This window comes from Procambarus clarkii, chromosome 22 (assembly GCF_040958095.1).
Source record: "Procambarus clarkii isolate CNS0578487 chromosome 22, FALCON_Pclarkii_2.0, whole genome shotgun sequence".
Classification (NCBI taxonomy): Eukaryota; Metazoa; Arthropoda; class Malacostraca; order Decapoda; family Cambaridae; genus Procambarus; species Procambarus clarkii.
In genome coordinates, this window is record NC_091171.1 from 6350114 (window position 1) to 6372788 (window position 22675).

At 48.7% G+C, this 22675-nt stretch overlaps 1 long non-coding RNA gene across 1 annotated transcript in view; it reads left to right on the top strand.

Annotated features, from left to right (window-relative positions):
• LOC138367586 (uncharacterized) overlaps positions 1-22675 on the top strand; it is a 129732-nt gene that overhangs the window by 27817 nt on the left and 79240 nt on the right. The window contains exon 2 of the long non-coding RNA XR_011229375.1: positions 12642-12680. This is a non-coding gene — a long non-coding RNA (uncharacterized lncRNA). The remainder of the gene's footprint in view (positions 1-12641; positions 12681-22675) is intronic.

Here is a 22675-nt window from a genome sequence, read left to right on the forward strand (position 1 = left end):
GAATTTGTGTCCCTGTTCTATTTATCATAAGTCCCAGTATTCTGCCTACCTCCGCATATTGGATCGGCTGGTTATCAAGGATGATGGGGTCCGGGTTTCTTTTCGCAATGTGTATTATCTGAAACTTTTGTTTGTTGGTGCTAATTTTCTATTGCTTCTCAAAGTTGTTTATGAGTTCAATTACTGCCTTGGTCTTGTCGGCTAGTAGCGGCTTTGATGGTCCCGGTTGGCATATTATTTGGGTGACATCGTCAGCGTATGTGATGTATTCTCCATGTTGGGGTTGGGGTAGGTCAGCTGTATGTATGTTGAATAGAGTGGGGGAGAGGCAGCTTCCTTGTGGTACTCCACTTTTCAGTTCTATTACGTCACCCAAGTAGCTGCCGATATTAAGCCTAGCAGTTCTATTGTCTATAAAGCTGCAGAGTAGCAGTAGCCCCTCCCCTCCCCCCAGCACCCTGCCAGCCCCTCCCCTCCCCCAGCACCCTGCCAGCCCCTCCCCTCCCCCAGCACCCTGCCAGCCCCTCCCCTCCCCCAGCACCCTGCCAGCCCCTCCCCTCCCCCAGCACCCTGCCAGCCCCTCCCCTCCCCCAGCACCCTGCCAGCCCCTCCCCTCCCCCAGCACCCTGCCAGCCCCTCCCCTTCCCCCAACACCCTGCCAGCCCTCCCCTCCCCCAACACCCTGCCAGCCCTCCCCTCCCCCAACATCCTGCCAGCCCCTCCCCTCCCCCAACACCCTGCCAGCCCCTCCCCTCCCCCAGCACCCTGCCAGCCCTCCCCTCCCCCAACACCCTGCCAGCCCTCCCCTCCCCCAACACCCTGCCAGCCCTCCCCTCCCCCAACACCTTGCCAGCCCTTCCCCTCCCCCAACACCCTGACAGCCCTCCCCTCCCCCAACACCCTGCCAGCCCTCCCCTCCCCCAACACCCTGCCAGCCCTCCCCTCCCCCAACACCTTGTCAGCCCTTCCCCTCCCCCAACACCCTGCCAGCCCTCCCCTCCCCCAACACCCTGCCAGCCCTCCCCTCCCCCAACACCCTGCCAGCCCCTCCCCTCCCCAACACCCTGCTAGCCCCTCCCCCAACACCCTGCCAGCCCTCCCCTCCCCCAACACCCTGCCAGCCCTTCCCCTCCCCCAACACCCTGCCAGCCCTTCCCCTCCCCCAACACCCTGCCATCCCCTCCCCTCCCCCAACACCCTGTCAGCCCTCCCCCTCCCCCAACACCCTGCCAGCCCTTCCCCTCCCCCAACACCCTGCCATCCCCTCCCCTCCCCCAGCACCCTGCCAGCCCCTCCCCCAACACCCTGCCAGCCGCCCCATCAATCACATGGTACCCATTTGCTTCCATGCTCTCGTTCCCACATCCGGCTCCTCCATATTCCTGGGCGCCCGACCCACCTCCGGCCCATCCCTCCTCTCCCCCATCCCTCTCCCTCTCTCTCCCATCCTTCCGGTTCCATCATTCTTCTCCCCCCCTCCCTCCCCCTCCCACCTGCCTGCAACTCTCCCCGCGAGGGGTGGGAGAGGAGGAGGGAGTGCAGTACCTCACAGCTGTACTACTCCACTCCGCCTTCACTCACGCTCCTTCGCTCTCTTTGATATCCATTCTTGCCGTTGATGAATTATGTGCGGGCGTGCAGGTGCGTCAGCGCGCTCGCTTCTCCTGAGGCAGTGCTGTCCTGGCCAGGCAGGCGCGAGGGAGCTGCCCTGGCCATCAAGAAGCATCGATGTGTGGAAGCATCGGAGTGTGTATATATGAATGCTACACAGTATTCATCTATGGACATCCATATATGGTGAAACACATGTGAAGAACCTCTCACACACTCACAGCTCCCTGACAAGAGGGAGCCAGCTTAGCTTAGCTGCCAACACCCACACATCGTGTCAGCAAGGCGGACAGCCCGCCGGCTTTCATACCTCTCACTGTATTTCCCACTTCTGTACTTCCCTTTACCTATGCCTCTCCTTCCTCTTTACTCCCCCACCCCCCCACCCCACCCCACCCCATCCCCCAGAAAGGTATAGAGGACCTTTGGAGAGTGGGTAGGGGGGATGTTGCTGGGTGGAGGTGTGTGAAGGGAGGACAAGGGCGTGGTGGGGGACGAGGCTGTGTGTGGAAGGTATAGAGGAGTGGGTGTGTGAGGGTGAGGATGTTTGGGCAAGACTGTGCACGAGTGTGGTGACACGCACGAGTGTGGTGACACGCACGAGTGTGGTGACACGCACGAGTGTGGTGACACGCACGAGTGTGGTGACACGCACGAGTGTGGTGACACGCAGGAGTGTGGTGACACGCGAGTGTGTGAGGTGGTGGGAGGTGGCGTAGAGGAGCGCCATGCCACACTCTCCCACTGCTCACGTTATCCTGCTTTTTACCCTCTCCTCCTGTTTTTAGTGAGGCGTAATGCGCCGGTTCCTGTGTCACCAGGGACCAGCTCCCCTCTTGGTCCTCCTCCATCTCTTGATCATGTCTAGTACACACAGACTGAACAACTGGGCAAGCACGACACACACCCAGCTATTGGGTATTTATCTAGCCACTGAATATCTTAACCTCAATGGTGGTGGAGTTATTTTCTGTGACTCTAAAAGTGCTCTGCAGTCCTTAAATAGCCCATCACAATGTATGTCTGAAGAAGCTTGTAATATTAAATGGAATGTAATTTTTGCCAATGATAATAACTCTTGTATAAAATTTGTGTGGATCCCATCCCATGTTGGAGTTCGAAAACATGACTTTGTAGACCGATTGACCAATGAGGCTTGCAGGAAAGAAAACATTGATTATGACTTTGGACTATCTAATGCAATTATTAAAAACATACAAATTATAGAAAGTAATTCAGATTTAGAATACCTAAGAAATGCGCAGAGACCTGAAAGCTGCAGTATTAAAAGTTATGACAAGTTCTGTAATAATAGGTATTTGTATGGTCAGCACAGTAACCGAACCAGGCAATGTGATGTAGTCATTGCTGTAATTCGCCTTGGCTATAGACACATCTGGCAGGTTAGTGAGGCTGAGCCACTACCAGAATACTCAGATTGTAAACTCTGTGATAAACCTTTAATGCATTCACTAGAACACTATATTGTTGAATGTGAAACCGTAAAAGACTTTAGACCTCCTGGCCTATTGTATCACCAACTGTGTAACTATTTTATTGTCTCAGGTGTTCTGGACGACATCCTAACAATTTATCCTAAATTAGCTTGTCCATTTTAAAGAATGAAGAACAGTTTTATTTATATTATTTTTAAGTTGCATCAGTTATGAACCCATCCCTGCCCTTGTGTGGCAGTGCACAATAGGAAGTTGTATTTATATATTCATACATTGAAACATGTATACAGTCTAATGTAGTTGATTGTAACCATGATATATGTGTACTTCAGCCTACAGTTTAGACCTATTGTCTTGTGTATGACCCTCTGTCCTGCGTGACAGTGAATACCAGCATTATCCTCACTTTAATAAGGCTTAACGAAATCCTCAGATTAGGCAAAATTGTAATTTATTTTTGTCAATAAAGATGTTAATAATAATAATCTCTTTCCTGCGCTTGTTTCTTCCCAGAAACCTGCGGTGAACTTCGACTGGGTCATGGGAAGACCAGGGAGAATATATCTTAGTTTAATGTAATGACACGTTTAGTAGCACAGCGTCGGTAGAGCGCTTCTAGCAGGGCCGGCGTTCGATCCCCGACGATCCAAGTGGTTGGGGTCGTTCCTTCACTCCGTTCCCGTCTATCCCAGAGCCTACTCTAATCCCATATCCCTTCCATGTGCTATAGTCATACAGCTATCTTCTTGAGGTTGTTTTGAAATGATTTCGGAACTCTGCCCATTGTTTCTCGCCGGCGCCCGAGATCGAACCCGGGACCACAGGATCACAAGTCCAGTGTGCAGCTAGGCGCTTTCTCCTTCATAACTTTCTTGCGTCGGAGAGGACGAGCTTTGTACGGTAAGGGCAGCATGGAGTTAGAGGTGGAAAGTCATCCGTGATAAACTGTTAGAGTTCTGTGGCAAGAGTCTATGGCAACAAGAAGGCTGGCTACACTGTGTTTCCCTATGTTTTCAGAAATAATTTGAGAGTGTTCCCCATGAACAGCTGGTGTACCAGATGAAGAAAGAGGCTCTTGTACACCAGGAGGCTGGGATAACTGGGGGGGGGAAGATGAAGGAGATAAGAGAGTAGTACCTGAAGGACACAAAACAAAGGGTCACAGTCAGAGATGTGTCGTCGAGTGAAGGAACATGACACACGAGGGGTAGGGGCAACACATGGTTCTAGGACCCACTGCTCTTCATAATTCCTGTAAACGGCCAACTAGAGGGAGTGAACTCCTACATGCTCACCTTTACCAGACAATCTTTATAAGACTAATATTGAATTATGCAACACTAACCTGGATTCCATACCTCGCCAAACACAACCTAAATTGAAGAATGTCCAGTGATTTGCAACAAGATTCATGCCAGAGCAACGAGCCTTAAGCTACGAGGATGAGTTAATGGAACTAAAGTCACGTCACTTATAGAGAGAAGACACAGGGTTTATCATCACAACTTTCATGATACTGAGGCACATAGTCTAACACTCACAGTCGCTGTAGGAACACACTGTAGGGACACACTGTAGGGACACACTGTAGGGACACACTGTAGGGACACACTGTAGGTACACACTGTAGGGACACACTGTAGGTACACACTGTAGCTACACATTGTAGGTACACACTGTAGGGACACACTGTAGGGACACACTGTAGGGACACACTGTAGGGACACACTGTAGGGACACACTGTAGGTACACACTGTAGGGACACACTGTAGGTACACACTGTAGCTACACATTGTAGGTACACACTGTAGGTACACACTGTAAAGACACACTGTAGGTACACACTGTAGCTACACATTGTAGGTACACACTGTAGGGACACACTGTAGGGACACACTGTAGGTACACACTGTAGGGACACACTGTAGGTACACACTGTAGGTACACACTGTAGGGACACACTGTAGGTACACTGTAGGTACACACTGTAGGGACACACTGTAGGGACACACTGTAGGTACACACTGTAGGGACACACTGTAGGGACACACTGTAGGGACACACTGTAGGGACACACTATAGGTGCTCACTGTAGGTATACACTGTAGGTACACACTGTAGGGACACACTATAGGGACACACTGTAGGGACACACTATAGGTACCCACTGTAGGTATACACTGTAGGTACACACTGTAGGGACACACTATAGGTACACACTGTAGGTACACTGTAGGTACACACTGTAGGTACACAGTGTTGGTAAACACTGTAGGTACTCACTGTAGGTACTGTTACGGTGCCCTCTCCTATTTCTTTCGTTTGCCTGCTCTAAGAGTCATATCAGCTCTCCCTACTGATTCTCTGAGGTACAGGGAGTCTGTTGGTATATGTGGCGACCAGACCGGCCGCCAGATAAGGGAGAAATTTACATTATAAGTTGTAGGTAAGGGGAAAGTGGCGCCCTGATATAAATGAAAGAGTATCCCCTACTGCAGATATGACGTTTTGGAAGGGACACTAGCCGATCGCGGATTGGCTGATTTAAGTCGCGGGCGACCAATCAGAGCCCGCCGTGACGTCACCGAGTGCCCCGGGCGGCACCAACGTCAGAGTTGACCTGACTGTGGAGGTGAGAGGATGCGCCTCGGTCAGCTCTCGAGGATTTGAGGCTCTACAAGTCTTGTTCAGTGGATTAAACTAGCCATCGTTGCCCACAATAAGCTATTGGAGACCCTGCGCTTCTGGGAAGCAAAAAGGAACCAAGTTCATTGAGCAGAGGAATGCCAAACTTGGAAAATAGTCGGCGACGACGCTGGGCGGCGCCGCCGCTGGACGTTGAGGTCTGGAAGGGGCGGCGGGCCGGCCTTGCTGTGACCGGGTCACGTCCACTGACGGTTTTGGAGGGACGACACCGTTCCTAGGACGAGGATCAACGCCTTGTGGAAGGGACGAGTGTGTGAATATAGTGATCAGTGCACATTGGTGAACCAGGATTGGGATAGCTGAATCTCTGGGATTGGAACGGCGACGACTCGAAGGCTTCACGTCACCTGAGGACCTGTGGAACGTTCCTGGATCGTCAAGGATCGACTCAGGAAGCGTGGGAACCTCACACCATCGAGGGACAGGCGTCGTGAGCCAGGAATGTAAGGTAGATCATTTTCCCTCCCGTTACCCCTTGTGTGAGTAGGCTAGATAGGCCACGATATTTACTTGTGTATGTGGCAGTATGACATTAATACTTTAGTAGTAGACTAGGCTGCAGGGCAGCTTGTGTCCAGAACTGTTGGAGAGGACAGTGTGTGTGAACGGCAGGACAGTTGAAGAAGAGGCGCCGACGTGGCGAAGAGGCCCTCCTGTGAGAGAGTGTGTGACTCACAGAGAGGTAAAGCCACACAGACTTTTATGGGAGAGTACCCTGGGCCGACAGTCCAATAGCAGATCTGTGGGAGTAACAACACTCTGGCAACAGTATAGAATACACCCACTGAACTACATCGCTGGGGTGCAGATATACTAACCCAGCTGGCGACCTTGTTAAAAAGAAGATAGAGAAGGCAGGCGGGAAAGGAGTTCCTGCAACCTTTTTGTCTGGCAGGCAAGACTCAGGGGAATTTATTGTTATAAGGTAAGCCTGAGTCTTCCTTCACTCCTCCACGGGTCTAGGCCGGAACTGTTAACAGCAGTTTCCCCGTGGTTGACTGAAGGGCTTCCAGGGTGAATCAGTGGCGCCCCCTTCAGTGGTGGAAGCAAAGACCTGCGGTGGGAGGTCTTTGCCCACTGGGGGTGGTCTTTGTCCAATGCCCACTGGGGGTGGTCTTTGCCCAATGCTCACTGGGGGTGGGCATTGCTGGTCCTCTCCTGTGGGACCAAGGAGACTCCGGTGAATCCCGGGAGTCGGAGGGGCTGTGTATTCTGCCTTCTGAGCCCCTAGCAGCCGAGTGCTAGCGGAGCCCCGGCCCACCCCCCCCCCCCCCCGGTGACAGTACACACTGTAGGTACACAGTGTTGGTAAACACTGTAGGTACACAGTGTTGGTACACACTGTAGGTACTCACTGTAGGTACACAGTGTTGGTACACACTGTAGGTACACACTGTAGGTACACACTGTTGGTACACACTGTAGGTACACAGTGTTGGTACACACTGTAGGTACACAGTGTTGGTACACACTGTAGGTACTCACTGTAGGTACACAGTGTTGGTACACACTGTAGGTACACAGTGTTGGTACACACTGTAGGTACACAGTGTTGGTAAACACTGTAGGTACTCACTGTAGGTACTCACTGTAGGTACACACTGTAGGTACACACTGTAGGTATACACTGTAGGCACACACTAGGTACTCACTGTAGGTGCACACTGTAGGTACTCACTGTAGGTACACACTGTAGGTACACACTGTAGGTATACACTGTAGGCACACACTAGGTACTCACTGTAGGTACACACTGTAGGTACTCACTGTAGGTACTCACTGTAGGTACTCACTGTAGGTACACACTGTAGGTACACACTGTAGGTACACACTGTAGGTATACACTGTAGGCACACACTAGATACTCACTGTAGGTACACACTGTAGGTACTCACTGTAGGTACACACTGTAGGTACACAGTGTTGGTACACACTGTAGGTACACACTGTAGGTACACACTGTAGGTACACACTGTAGGTACTCACTGTAGGTACACACTGTTGGTACACACTGTAGGTACACAGTGTTGGTACACACTGTAGGTACACACTGTAGGTACACACTGTAGGTACTCACTGTAGGTACTCACTGTAGGTACACACTGTAGGTACTCACTGTAGGTACACACTGTAGGTACACAGTGTTGGTAAACACTGTAGGTACTCACTGTAGGTACACAGTGTTGGTACACACTGTAGGTACACACTGTAGGTACACACTGTAGGTACACACTGTAGGTACACACTGTAGGTACTCACTGTAGGTACACTCTGTAGGTACACACTGTAGGTACACAGTGTTGGTACACACTGTAGGTACACACTGTAGGTACACACTGTAGGGACACACTGTAGGTACTCACTGTAGGTACTCACTGTAGGTACAGTGTTGGTACACACTGTAGGTACTCACTGTAGGTACTCACTGTAGGTACACACTGTAGGTACAGTGTTGGTACACACTGTAGGTACTCACTGTAGGTACTCACTGTAGGTACACACTGTAGGTACAGTGTTGGTACACACTGTAGGTACACACTGTAGGTACACACTGTAGGTACACACTGTAGGGACACACTGTAGGTACTCACTGTAGGTACTCACTGTAGGTACACAGTGTTGGTACACACTGTAGGTACACACTGTAGGTACACACTGTAGGTACTCACTGTAGGTACACACTGTAGGTACACACTGTAGGTACACAGTGTTGGTACACAGTAGGTACACACTGTAGGTACACACTGTAGGGACACACTGTAGGTATACACTGTTGGTACACACTGTAGGTACACAGTGAAGGTACTCACTGTAGGTACACACTGTAGGTACACACTGTAGGGACACACTGTTGGTACACACTGTAGGTACACACTGTAGGTACACACTGTAGGTACACACTGTAGGTACACACTGTAGGTACACACTGAAGGTACTCACTGTAGGTACACTGTAGGTACACACTGTAGGGACACACTGTTGGGACACACTGTTGGGACACACTGTTGGGACACACTGTAGGGACACACTGTAGGTACACACTGAAGGTACACACTGTAGGGACACACTGTAGGTACACACTGTAGGTACACACTGTAGGTACACACTGTAGGTACACAGTGTTGGTACACACTGTAGGTACACACTGTAGGGACACACTGTAGGGACACACTGTAGGGACACACTGTAGGTACACACTGTAGGTACACACTGTAGGTACTCACTGTAGGTACACACTGTAGGTACACACTGTAGGTACACACTGTAGGTACACACTGTAGGGACACACTGTAGGCACACACTGTAGGTACACATTGTAGGGACACACTGTAGGTACACACTGTAGGTACACACTGTAGGGACACACTGTAGGGACACACTGTAGGGACACACTGTTGGGACACACTGAAGGTACACATTGTAGGTACACACTGTAGGGACACACTGTAGGTACACACTGTAGGGACACTGTAGGTACACACTGTGAAGAAAGCACTCTTGACCGTCCTGGAGATGCAATTATGTCAAGAGTTGAAGCTTTGTCTTAACTTCTAAGATCAGGGAAGGTTGAGGAGATTTTTAGGTCCTTAAGATATCCGTCTCAGCGTTTTTTCGTACCATTTCTTTAGCCTCTCAGACTTCCGCTCAGTGGTCTCACTGGTTGATAATTACATTTTTTCCCTTTGTCTTCGTACAGTTTGTCATAAGTTTTCGCTTTGTTTATCTATCTGATATTCTCGATAAAGGTGGGGATTGGTAATTGGTGTTGATATTAAACATAATACGGCATTTAGGTAGTCCTTACTTGGTTGATACCTAGTTGATGGGGTTGTGGGAGTTGTTCTTCTCCCCAAGCCCGGCCCGAGGCCAGGCTTGACTTGTGAGAGTTTGGTCCACTAAGCTGTCTAGGTTTGGTCCACTAGGCTGTTTAGGTTTGGTCCACTAGGCTGTCTAGGTTTAGTCCACTAGGCTGTCTAGGTTTGGTCCACTAGGCTGTCTAGGTTTGGTCCACTAGGTCTTTACACTTGGGAGTGGTAGCAACAGTTGTGGAAGTGTTGTAAACAATCTTGGTGTACTCCTGTCGGAAGACCTTACAAAGCCTTTGAAGAACTCAATAAAGTAGTCGTCACAACTGCAAGAAAATGACAGAGAAGCATAACTCCAGGTATGATCCAGGATAACAAGGACCTTCCTAACAAGGGATGCCATACCATTGAAGACGCTTGTGCTATTTAGCGTGGAATCCTTGCACACTAACAGCCCTATATACTTCCTTATATACAAGGACACATGTCCTCATATACAGGACAGAGATGGAATGCATTAGGGAGTGGAGTCCAACCAGGCTGTTGGACTCGGCTGCTCGCAACCTGACGTATGAGTCACAGCCTGGTTGATCAGGTATCCTTTGGAGGTGTTTATCAAGTTCTCTCTTGAACACTGTGAGGGGTCGGCCAGTTATGTCCCTTATGTGTAGTGGAAGCGTGTTGAACAGTCTCGGGCCTCTGATGTTGATAGTTCTCTCTTGAACACTGTGAGGGGTCGGCCAGTTATGTCCCTTATGTGTAGTGGAAGCGTGTTGAACAGTCTCGGGCCTCTGATGTTGATAGTTCTCTCTTGAGCACTGTGAGGGGTCGGCCAGTTATGTCCCTTATGTGTAGTGGAAGCGTGTTGAACAGTCTCGGGCCTCTGATGTTGATAGTTCTCTCTCAGAGTACCTGTTGCACCTCTTCTTTTCAACGGGGGTATTCTGCACATCCTGCCATGTCTTCTGGTCTCATGTGGTGTTATTTCTGTGTGCAGGTTTGGGACCAGCCCCTCAATTATTTTCCACGTGTAAATTATTATGTATCTCTCCCGCCTGCGCTCAAGGGAGTACAGATTTAGGCTCTTTAGTCGGTCCCAGTAATTTAGATGTTTTACTGAGTGGATTCTAGCAGTAAAGGATCTCTGCACGCTCTCTAGGTCAGCAATTTCTCCAATTTCGCTTGACTTGTGAGAGCTTGGTCCAACGACCTTAATACAAGTGCGAGGCGTTGTAGCAACATAATGATATTAAAGACCTTGAATATTGAAGATTTATATTGAAGATTTTAGTGGGGAAGGCTCCAACCTGAAGTAACCCATTAACATTAAGCTATATTAAGTAATTCGGTAGAACGCAGTGCTGCCACTTCCACAAGTATACGGTAGGTCTACACAGATCTACATAATACACAGATCTACATAATACACTTGACTTATCTCCTATACAAACTCAATACACATAAATTTCGTTTTCCAAGCCAGCGACGCACTAAGTGAGAATTGTCAAGTACAGCTGCCTAGAGCGAGTAGTGACTGTCAAGTACAGCTGCCTAGAGCGAGTAGTGACTGTCAAGTACAGCTGCCTGGAGCGAGTAGTGACTGTCAAGTACAGCTGCCTAGAGGGAGTAGTAACAACTATTACAGCAGCTAGTAGTGACAGAGGAAAGACTATGGTAAATACAGCCGCTCCTCTACCGTAACATCACAAATACACTGTTGTGCAACTCACATAATATGTATCATTGCTTTTGTCATAATTAGTTGTTGACTGTTGCTTACACTCCTTTTGAAGTTGAGAGTGTAATTACCGTCCTCTTGCTGCTTCAGCCACTGTTGAGACTACTACTGCTGCTGCTGCTGCTTGCCTGGATTGTACCTGGTTGATGGGGTTCTGGGAGTTCTTCTACTCCCCAAGCCCGGCCCGAGGCCACGCTTGACTTGTGAGAGTTTGGTCCACCAGGCTTGGAGCGGCTCGCAGGCCCACATACCCACCACAGCCCGGTTGGTCCGGCACTCCTTGAAGAAAACTATCCAGTTTTCTCTTGAAGATGTCCACGGTTGTTCCGGCAATATTTCTGATGCTCGCTGGGAGGGTGTTGAACAGCCGCGGACCTCTGATGTTTATTCAGTGTTCTCTGATTGTGCCTACAGCACCCCTGCTCTTCACTGGTTCTATTCTGCATTTCCTTCCGTATCTTTCGTTCCAGTATGTTGTTGTTTTACTGTGTAGATTTGGTACCTGGCCCTCCAGTATTTTCCAAGTGTATATTATTTGATATCTCTCTCGTCTCCTTTCTAGTGAGTACATTTGGAGAGTTTTGAGACAATCCCAATAATTTAGGACTTTATCTCGTCTATGCGTGCCGTATATGTTCTCTGTATTCCCTCTATTTCAGCAATCTCTCCTGCTCTGAAGGGTGAAGTGACGGGACAACACAAGTGACTTGAAGAGTACAATCATTGTGATGGGATCCCTGGATTTGAAAGTTCTCGTAATCCATCCTGTCATTTTCCTGGCTGACGCAATATTTGCTTGGTTATGCTCCCTAAACGCAATACCTATTGCACCTCTGCTTTTCAGTGGGGCTGTGTAGCACATCCTGCCATGCCATGACATTTGTAACAGCGCACTTTCCTAGATCTTAAATCAGCCTTTGACATTGCTAACTCACACGTCATTCTGAGCGATCTTGCTAAAATGAATGTTGGAGGATGGCTTTTACGGTGGATAAGAGGCTATCTATCCAACAGGAAGTCATCTGTACGATGATGATCATGTTCAGATTCGGAACTATTACCTCTAAATATTTTCCACGTGTCAATTATTATGTATATCTCCCGCCTGCGCTCTAGAGAATACAGATTTATAAATTTTAATCGGTCTTAATTTAGATGCTTAGAAGTGAACATTTTACTTACTTTAAAGTTATTATTTCACTAGTAAGAAGGTTGTCACTCATGGTTTCGATTTTTTTTTACTAAAATTATTGTATTTTTGCAGCTTGTGTGTAATGCTTGTGTTGAAAATGACTTAAGAGTATTGTAATGTTATTTTTCAGGTATGTGGCGTGTGAAGCAGCCTAGGCCTCCCACCCAGGGTATGTGAGTATTCTTCCCTCCAGATAGTTGCTACGTGGCTAGGCTTCGTGGCTAGGCTTCGTGCTAGGCTTCGTGCCAAGAATAATTATCCACTTTGGGCTGATGTTAAGTCTACCTGCCTTATCTACTTTAAATTGTAATATTCAGAGTAGATAAATGATTTATTAAATTTGTTGCTGTGCTTTTTATTAGTGAAACTTGAGGTGATGATGTAGTGATCTTGTACACCGTGGCAGCCCGTCCTCCCAATAGAACGTCGCATTTTGACGTATACTGCACCTAAGGCCAAAAAGAGTCGTACTAGGAAACGGTAGCGGCTCCCGAAATTAACGAGCTGTCCCTTTTCTGTTTTGGGTCCTCTGGTAGGTTAGGATAAGGGCACTTTAGTACGACAGTTTCTTGACGTTGGGGAGACCTGAGAAGGGCGGGCTGGATGGTTGGTCATCATGAAGCAGTTTTTTTAACCTTGGGAGAAACCTGCGCTTACTTACTGGCGAGTTCATAGTCCTGCTTCTTGTCGCTCCTGTGTACAATATATATATACAATATACATATACGGAAAACCACTTGTGAAAAATAGAGAATGCTAAAGGCGTTTTCGGCTCAATTCGCCTTCATCAAATCATTTTAGAATCTCTGATATATCCCATCTGAAGCTAAAGTCAGTTTTGGTGATCAACATCATTTTCTCAGTATAATTATGATAAGGAATAAGAGCCAAGTTAGTAATGAGAGCAACGTGACCAAACAATTCTTAAGCAACCACAGCGAGTCTGGACGAGTCGTGACGCGACGATTGTTAAAACAAAACACTCACAAAAAACAAGGTCGAATTGCTCAGTAGTGTTGGTGCTAAATTAAAGTGTGCACTCACGGCATCTCTCTTTGTGTGGTGGCCGGGTCGAGGCTCTCTTAGCACTGCTGGCTGTGTTATAGGGGCGCTGGCTGTCTTCTTGTGAGGTGTGACTTCTTCTTCACTGCTACAGGCACGGTGTATATTATATATATATATATATATATATATATATATATATATATATATATATATATATATATATATATATATATATATAATATAATATTGCTAAATATACATTGATCAGATCACAGATTTTATTCATAGGGGTACCACCTCTGGTGCAGTGTTGCGGCGGACCCCATGTCCTTGGAGAAGAGAATGAAAAGTATTCAGAGAAGACCTTACTGATTCTCCCTGAACACTTGTTGAGTATTGTATTCTCCTGATTTCACCCTGATTTCATTATTTTTAATATAATTTCTTTATTTTGTTACATTTTGTTACAATTTACAGAAAATTTCAATGTTCGAAAACCTCATCCAGTTCTGCATAGGCCCAAGATACGGGAGACAGCTCCTCTCTGGAGTGTGACAATGATGTGCTGGAACAGGAAACTGGCCACTCTTGAGTCTCTGGTTTGTCCAATGCGTTCCTCACCCATCCACTCTGTAAGTCAACTTAATTATTGGGACCGATTAAAAGTTATAAATCTGTATTCTCTAGAGCTCAGGCGAGAGAGATGCATAATAATCTACACGTGGAAAATATTAGAGGGCCTGGATCCAAATGTGGTCACAGGAATAACATCACATGAAACCAGTATGACAGGATGTGCAAAATAGCCCAATTGAAATAGAGGTACAACAGGTACGATGAGACAGCTCTATACCTGATACCTGCTTGTATGTGGGCCTGCGGGCCGCTCCAAGCAACAGCCTGGTGGACCAAACTCTCACAAGTCAAGCCTGGCCTCGGGCCGGGCTTGGGAAGTAGAAGAACGCCCAGAACCCCATCAAGCGGGTATCAAGCAGATTCTATCAACATCAGAGGCACGAGCCCGACCCCTCACAGTGTTCAAGAGAGAACTTGATAAACACCTGCAAAGGATACCTGATCAACCAGGCTGTGATTCACACACCGGAACGCGGCTGTGAACAGCCGAATCCAATAGCCTGGTTGACCAGACGACCCACTAGGAGGCCTGGTCAGAGACCGGGCCGCGGGGACGTTGATGCTTGGAACCACCACCAAGGTTGCCACAAAGTTGGTAGGTGGTCTCTCCTGTCTCCCCCCCCTCCCCTTCTCTTTCTCTCTATTCTTAAATGACTCCCCGACCGCTCATGTTGGACATGTACCCAACTGTATGTACTGTGCAAAATTGGGTGTGGCTCCAAGCGTCTGACGTCCATCCTCGGTCAGAGACTATTTAGTAACAATGTTGTCGTGATATAGACGAGTAGTTGCTGACTGGTGGGTGGCGACCCTCTTGGGGGTGTCTCGAGTCTTAGAAAATAGGGTCGTTGCCAAAAAAGGGCGAGAACCACTGAACGAGCAGTATTAGTGTGGCGTCGACTCCTCTGTCACACCGCCCTGTTAAACAGGTCTGCAGGTCGGGTCCTTATGTTGGACTTGGCGCTATGTGTAGCTGGGGTCCACGCTACACCCACGGCACACCCACGCTGCACCCACGCTACACCCACACCACACCCACACCACACCACACCCACAACACACCCACGGCACACCCACGCACTGCTCTCACGATCCGCCCACCTGCAAGCCTTTCCCCTCGGCCCCCCCCCCCACGCCCCACTACCCCCTTCCCCCCCCTCCCTCTTGACTGTAGCAACAGGTGCGACTGTCTTATTTTACATCTGCAAGACGGATGAAGACTGTGCCGTACTGTCTCTCCGCGAGGGTTTTTGCCATTTATGGCCTTGACGATACCAGATATAGGGTTCATTATCATTAACCCAGTAAGCAGACTCTTGGAGTGTAGGAGCGTGGGTGTGAGAGTACACCTTGTGCCGGGCGGTGTAAGGGCGGGTGTCCTGTGTAGCGTGTAGCCGCCCGGCTCCCTCACACTACACCATTATGTCCAATAAATGGATTGAGAACAAAAAATAGTGTCGTGGATGCGGGTTTATATAATTGATAGGTTCTCACGCATGTGGTACAGGCAGTTGATATGTTTGTACATGTGACATATGTACACGGGCACATGTTTGTACATGTGACATATGTTCACGGGCACATGTCTGTACATGTGACATATGTACACAGGCACATGTTTGTATGTGTCTTGGGTGTCCCTTGTGCTGGGTCCGCGGATCGGTGTCCCCGCGGCCCGGTCACCGATGTGGCTTCCAGGTTGGTGGTCTGGTCAAGTAGTCTGTTAGACGCGGCTGCTTGCATTGAGATGTATGAATAACAGCCTGGTTGATCAGGTATCCTTTAAAGGTGTGTCTAGAACGCCTTAAGAGGTCGGCTAGTAATGTTTACGGGGAGTGTTGAAAAGTCTTGGTTTTAAAGAATACATTATAACACACAGAGATCACACTAACCCTGTCGTAGCTCAGTCGATTAAGGCAGTGTCTGGGATGCTCCCGGACGCAGGTTCGAATCCTCGTCACGGCCCTTGTGGATTTGTTCAATACATTATACTCTAAGCTGTCCTCCGGAAATACTAAAATTAACACGAGATGCTCAATTTATCATTTTTTTTTTTACTTAAATTATCACTTGATATCTTACCCATATACATAAGATCCTTTATGCAGACGACGAGTCACAATAACGTGGCTGAAATATGTTGACCAGACCACGCTAGAAACTGAAGGGACGACGACGTTTCGGTCCGTCCTGGACCATTCTCAAGTCGATTGTGAGATCGACTTTAGAATGGTCCAGGACGGACTGAAACGTCGTCGTCTGTCTACTGTGTAGTGTGTAGCTTGGTCAACATAAGATCCTTTAGTTTGAACTCACCTATTTGTACTTTCTTAGTGTTGGGCTTGGCGTTTCGTCCCGCTTCTCGTTCTTTAATGGACTGGTTGGTGTACAGGCTCCAGGACCTATTAGGCTCTCGTCAACCCGTCCTCTGTCCTCCTCAGTTGTCACAACGGACAGAATATGATGTACTAAATCGCCCTTCTCGCCTAACCGATGGACCCGCGCATAGAAAACGTGATTTACAGTACAGCATATTTTGCCCGTTGGGGATTTGACGTTAAAATGCGTTCTATTATTCGCAATAACAAGTGGGTGTCATATGTATATGTGATGGTGTGTGCGTCCACCACTTCACTTCTAATATTACTGAAGCTCCTGTTGGTGCTTACTCTCCGTCTATGTCGTCGTGTGCTAAATTGTCTGCCCCGCCAATCATATTGGAATGTTGTATGTAGTAATCATGTCTCCACTCTAGTATCTTTCAGTGACGTGAGACTTAAACATAGGAGTCTTTTCTCGTAACTCATAACTCTCGGCTCTGGAGAGAGAGAGAGTTACTGGAGACATAACTCATAACTCTCGGCTCTGGAGAGAGAGAGAGTTACTGGAGACATAACTCATAACTCTCGGCTCTGGAGAGAGAGAGAGTTACTGGAGACATAACTCATAACTCTCGGCTCTGGAGAGAGAGAGAGTTACTGGAGACATAACTCATAACTCTCGGCTCTGGAGAGAGAGAGAGTTACTGGAGACGTAACTCATAACTCTCGGCTCTGGAGAGAGAGAGAGTTACTGGAGACATAACTCATAACTCTCGGCTCTGGAGAGAGAGAGAGTTACTGGAGACATAACTCATAACCTCTGAACTTTTTCCAGCCTGGTTTGTGTTTGACGAGATAAAACACCTATAATGCCGGGGAGAAAAAATAAACTTGTATGAATGAAGTGATTTACGAGGCCGGAATGATTCCTTGTTCAGACTTTTAAAAGGCAGTTGTTACGTTGGAGAAGCTTGCACACCCACGCTTCCATGTGGGAAGCTGTGGGAAGCTCCATGTGTCCACGCATGTGGGCTTCGGGATTTTACCTGTTGACGATTTCGAGAGTTGTTCTACTCTCACGTTGCCAACCTTTCCTAGTGTATGAGGGCGTTTGGCCTAGTATCACGCAGGCCCTCATAGCCTGGCTGATCCAGCAACTGCAAGAGAACCTTACCAAGTTCCCTCTTAAGAGCTTCCACTGTTGGTGCTGAGCTGCGACCATTGCTGCTGGTGAGGCTGTGTCTGGGTACAAATGACAGGATGAACAACCCAGCGGGTTTTCTTCCTATTGGGGAGTGTTGTACATGTTGCTATGGCGGTGTGTCCACTCACAAGATGAGTGCCGCTGCCCAATAAACTCGCCCCTCGGGGCAAAATTTAAAAATTTAAATTCTGGTGAGGACAGAAGGAGTTGGCAGCCCGGCTGGTAAAGTTGGTGGTGGTCTCGGGGAGTTGTTGACCTGTAACTGGGAGGCAGACAGTGATCCCCAGCCACAGGTAACCTGACACTCCCAGTCTGGCCCTTCTTGTTGAGGTCACCCCACACACACCCCCGTGCTCCACCCCCCCCCTGCCCTACCCTACCTCCCTCCCCCTTCACTCTCCCTCCCCTGACCTACCTCCCCCTCCCCTGCTCTACCTCCCCCTCCCCTTCTCTCTCCCTCCCCCTCCCCTGCTCTACCTCCCCCTCCCCTTCTCTCTCCCTCCCCCTCCCCTGCTCTACCTCCCCCTCCCCTTCTCTCTCCCTCCCCCTCCCCTGCTCTACCTCCCCCTCCCCTTCTCTCTCCCTCCCCCTCCCCCTTCTCTCTCCCTCTCCTGCCCTACCTCCTTCCTACCGTGCTTTTTCCCCTCCCTCCCACTACCTACATCCTCCCAACACCCACCTGCCACGCCCACCTGCCTCCTCCCTACACCCACCAGCCTCCTGCGCCTCACCCGGACACGTGACCAGTTTCCCCGCTATAGATCACCGAGCGGTAAAATTCCGGTGTTCTTGTGACATAAAAAGCACCCAATTGTTGACGCTTTCTCGGACTACTAGGCACTACCCTCGATACATGTGTGTGTGAGAGGGGGGGGGGGTATATACATGGTTGCCTACAAAGGGGTGGTGGTGGTGGGTTGTGTGGTGTTGAAGGTGGTGGTGGTTGTGTGGTGGTGCCAGGGGTCGAGCCCGTGCACTCATCTACACTGTCATTGACTGTTATGCACCGAGTTTCCTCTCCTTTGCCTCCTCCAGTGGTGCAGTGTCCGCTAGTGGGGAGCCCGGGGGGGGGGGAGATGGAGGTGTTATGGTCTCCCATTTAATGTTATGGAGTAGTGAACCTGCAGCATCGCTGGAAAACGTAGCCTGACTAAATATCAATAGGTGTGGTGGGTATGTGGGCCTGCGGACCGCTCCAAGCAACAGCCTGGTGGACCAAACTCTCACAAGTCAAGCCTGGCCTCGGGCCGGGCTTGGGGAGTAGAAGAACGCCCAGAACCCCATCAACCAGGTATCAACCAGGTGTCTAGGAGATTCAAAGGCTAGCAAAAAATATTCCAGTTTACTGGGGCATATAACATAAGTCACCATAACACCATATGAAAACTACAATCTCTATATCTCACATTCTGTTATTTTATCCAGCTTCTTAAAGCTGTGCATGATCATCAACAGGCCTCAACACTGCATACACTCAGCACTAGCTGACACCAGGCTCTATCCTGGCGCACTGGGACACTAGCACCTATTATGCTGATAATACCAATACAGGATGGTGGTGTCACATTCATTAACAAAATGAGGTTGAGGAATCAATATCTTACACAGTATAATGGCATCACATAAGATCCTCAAGCACCCACTTCAATAATACATATAAAAGCACCTACCACCTGGTATAAATATGTGCAACGGTAGAAATGATCCATGAAAAACACTACTGCATAATATTAATCATGCTAGCAGTCAGTTAACACATATAAGGCCACTAGACCCGGACCAGAGCGACACACCTCCGCCCGACTAGGAAGATCAAAGAGTAGTGACCGCCAAGGAGGCAAGAAGGCACTGTTTCCAAATCCACACGCCAGCTGACACTCTTCTTTCAAATATCACAAGCTCATATACAGACTTTTCTCAACCAAGAACTTCTAATTCATACAATAACTAAACAAGGATTATAATACACAACCTTACATAATAATACATATCAATAAATCACTACATAATAAATGATATCATGATATATAAATATATCAACAGGTAATTCATATTAGCAAGACATGGTAACACTGGCTGGGACGGTACGCAGGGGGGGGGGGGGGAGTTAAGGGAGGATATCAAGACGTTACCGGTCAGCTGTTATACATAAGTATACATGAATACAATGTAAAGTATCATATACCAAAATAAGAAACAAAACCTTGCCTCTGTGGTATACATCTCACAGTACCAGAATATCAATTACTGATATGACAAGAGGACAATGCAATGAACAATAATAAAATAGATATTAATGAGTATACATGCTAGTAATACACCAGAGACCTAAATGTATAAATTCTACATCATAATACCCATAGCATGTCCTATACAGCAATATGTAGCATTCTATAATATAAGCACATAATGATGGTTTCCAAGCTACATGACATTAGGCTACCTTGAGGCTACCTTGAGGCTACCTTGAGGTGCTTCCGGGGCTTAGTGTCCCCGCGGCCCGGTCGTCGACCAGGCCTCCTGGTTGCTACTGCTATTCAGTACACTTCCAATATATATCCTCAAATACATGGCATACAACTTTGGTATTGAAATATAATATGCATAGGTATATTTGACATACATTGGCAATAAACAATTATTACTAGTTTATTGTCGAAACAAGAATAGATAAATAATGTAATATTTGTGATACTAGGCTAATCAGCCAAGATATCATTATACAATTTGAACACACCATACACCAGCCACAGTATGATCATACTGGTGTATGTGTGGTCATAATAGGAAGACTCTTCCTTTCCCTGCCTTACCTTCCCCTGCCTTACCTACCCCTGCCTCACTCACCTACCCCTGCCTTACCTACCCCTGCCTTACCTACCACTGCCTCACTCACCTACCCCTTTCTCACTCACCTACCCCTGCCTCACCTATCCCTGCCTCACTCACCTACCCCTGCCTCACCTACCCCTGCCTCACTCACCTACCCCTGCCTCACTCACCTACCCCTGCCTCACTCACCTACCCCTGCCTCACTCACCTACCCCTGCCTCACTCACCTACCCCTGCCTCACTCACCTACCCCTGCCTCACTCACCTACCCCTGCCTCACTCACCTACCCCTGCCTCACTCACCTACCCCTGCCTCACTCACCTACACTCAAAGGCTTTCACACCCTCTTGCACTTTCTCACACTCACATTTGAGTACTCTCACTAACTTTCACTAGGCTGTTCAATACGCCTGAGCCTATATCTTCGTATTCGTGAATATTGTTTGGCTTAATCAAAGTTAAACTGGTCACTATTATGATTGTAGAAATGTGAGGCTACCTTACCTTGTATTGGTGCCGAGGATCAACGTCCCGCGGCCCGGTCTCTGAGCAGGCCTCCAGGTTGCTGGTCTGGTCAATCAGGCTGTTACGTGCAGCTGCTCGCAGCTTGACGTATGAATCACACCTGATCAGGTGTCATTTAGAGGTGTATAAGGCAGGTGATGCAGGTTTAGGCAGGTTCAGGCAGGTTTAGAGGTGTTGATCAGGTTCTTGCTTGAACGCCGTGAGAGGTCGGCCGGTGATATTTCTACCGATGACATTTAGTCCATAATGACTCCTGAACCAGTTCAGACAAACATGGGAACCAGGAAGGCAGGCCAGGTACGCTGGCCAGGCAGACTCTTCAAGACGCTAGTGCTCTCTAAGTGTTTAGTTAGTGTATGTACGACTATAAGAAATATTGCCGGAACAACCGTGGACATCTTCATGAGAAAACTGGTCTGTTTTCTAAGAGAAGTGCCGGACCAACCGGGCTGTGGTGGGTATGTGGGCCTGCGGGCCGCTCCAAGCAACAGCCTGGTGGACCAAACTCTCACAAGTCGAGCCTGGCCTCGGGCCGGGCTTGGGGAGTAGAAGAACTCCCAGAAACCCATCAAGCAGGTATCTCTCTAGAGTGGAGTACTGCTGCACAATGACAGCCCCTTTCAAAGCTGGAGAAATTGCTGACCTGGAGAGCGTGCAGAGATCCTTTACTGCTAGAATCCACTCAGTAAAACATCTAAACTACTGGGACCGACTAAAGAGCCCCGTTTAGTCACTCAAAATAATCTCAAGATAGCCCAAATCTCACATAGGTGTGCATGCGGGGGTTGAGCTCTGCTCTTTCGGCAGTCTGTATTCTCTTGAGCGCATTGGGAGAGATACATAATAATTTACACGTGGAAAATATTAGAGGGGCTGGTCCCAAACCTGCACACAGAAATAACAGCACATGAGAGCAGGAGGCATGGCAGGATGTGCAGAATACCCCCGTTGAAGAGCAGAGGTGCAACAGGTACTCTGAGAGAGAACTATCAACATCAGAGGCCCGAGACTGTTCAACACGCTTCCACTACACATAAGGGGCATAACTGGCCGACCCCTCACAGTGTTCAAGAGAGAACTATCAACATCAGAGGTCCGAGACTGTTCAACACGCTTCCACTACACATGAGGGACATAACTGGCCGACCCCTCACAGTGTTCGAGAGAACTGGATAAGCACCTCCAAAGGATACCTGATCAACCAGGCTGTGACTCAATCGTCAGGCTGCGAGCAGCCGCGTCCAACAGCCTGGTTGACCAGTCCAGCAACCAGGAGGCCTGGTCGACGACCGGGCCGCGGGGACGCTAAGCCCCGAAACCATCGCAAGATAACCGTAAGGCCAGGTAGGTAGACCAGGTAAGCCAGCCAGGTAGGCCGGACACGTTCGCCGGACACGTTCGCCGGACAAATAGGCCAGTCAGGTAGGCCGGATTGATAGGCCGGCAGGTAGGCCGGATAGATAGGCCGGCCAGGTAGGCCGGATAGATAGGCCGGCCAAGATACCCTTAAACAAAGGGTGGTCCTCGGGGTTAAGGGGGGAAGGTGGGACACCCAAAACTGCTATATGATACCTGGTTGATACCTGGTTGATGGGGTTCTGGGAGTTCTTCTACTCCCCAAGCCCGGCCCGAGGCCAGGC